This window comes from Rhagoletis zephyria, unplaced genomic scaffold (genome assembly GCF_001687245.7).
Source record: "Rhagoletis zephyria isolate East Lansing unplaced genomic scaffold, Rhagoletis_zephyria_1.1 Rzeph_scaffold_75920, whole genome shotgun sequence".
In the NCBI taxonomy this organism is placed as follows: domain Eukaryota; kingdom Metazoa; phylum Arthropoda; class Insecta; order Diptera; family Tephritidae; genus Rhagoletis; species Rhagoletis zephyria.
In genome coordinates this window covers 1-1,195 of record NW_016232969.1, presented here as the reverse complement: position 1 = coordinate 1,195, position 1,195 = coordinate 1, and the positions used below count along the sequence as shown (strand labels likewise).

At 52.2% G+C, this 1,195-nt stretch overlaps 1 pseudogene; it reads left to right on the top strand.

Annotated features, from left to right (window-relative positions):
* The first annotated feature begins 123 nt into the window (after window positions 1-123).
* LOC108357373 (multidrug resistance-associated protein 1 pseudogene) lies at window positions 124-1,149 on the top strand (annotated as a pseudogene).
* The last annotated feature ends 46 nt before the right edge of the window (window positions 1,150-1,195 follow it).

Sequence of the window (1,195 nt, the reverse complement as noted above, 5' to 3'; positions counted from 1 at the left end):
GCCCTGTACATGCCCTACTTCAACCTAATCTGGTCCGATCCGCTGCTGATCGCCGTCGCGCTGTACTTTCTCTGGCTCGAGCTGGGCCCTTCAGTTTTGGCCGGCTTTGCGGTGATGATCCTCATGATACCGCTCAATGCTACCACTACCCGCTTTCAGGGTCGCTTCCAGGAGCGGCAGATGAAGAAGAAGGACGAGCGGGTGAAGGTGATCAATGAGATTTTAAACGGAATAAAAGTGATTAAGGTCTATGGGTGGGAATTACCCTTTATTGGAAAGGTGGCCTCCATTCGAAACAGTGAAGTTCAAGAGTTGCAAAAGATGGCCCTTCTGAACGCCTTCAGCTACATTACCTGGACCTTCGCGCCCTTTCTCGTCTCGCTGGCCACCTTTGCCGCCTACGTTCTGAGCAGTCCCGATCACGTGCTGGACGCGAAGAAGGCCTTCGTCTCGCTGTCACTCTTTGAGATGCTCCGACTGCCGCTGAACACCCTCCCCGAGATGATCACCCAGCTGGTGATGGCCATGGTCAGCATCAAGCGGCTGAATCGCTTCCTGAACGCCTCAGAGCTGGAGCAGTACGTGACGAGGAGCGAGGACAAAGAAAATGCGATCACCATTGAGAGCGGAAGCTTTGCCTGGGACGCTGAGGAGGCAACTACGCTAAGTGGTATTGATCTCAAAGTGCCGAAAGGCAGTCTGGTGGCCATTGTCGGCCAGGTTGGATCGGGTAAAGATAGATATTTTTTTTGAAACCTTGGTTCTTGAGAATAATTTTTACTTTATTACTTTTAGGCAAAAGCTCACTCCTTTCCGCCATGNAAGTTTTTTATTTGAAACCTTGGTTCTTGAGAATAATTTTTACTTTATTACTTTTAGGCAAAAGCTCACTCCTTTCCGCCATGCTCGGCGACATGGAGAAGGTGGGCGGAAGTGTCAACGTGGCCCGAGGCAGCAGCATCGCCTACGTGGCGCAGCAGGCGTGGATCAGGAATGCCACCCTGCGGGATAACGTCCTCTTTGGAAGTGCCCTCCAGTCGGCCCGCTATCAGCGGGTAATTGAGATGTGCGCCCTGAAGCCCGATCTGGCCATTCTGCCCGGCGGAGACCAGGTGGAGATTGGCGAGAAGGGCATCAACCTGAGTGGAGGTAGGCGGTGTGGTGATAAGTGCTTGATAAGATAATAACCGATTTA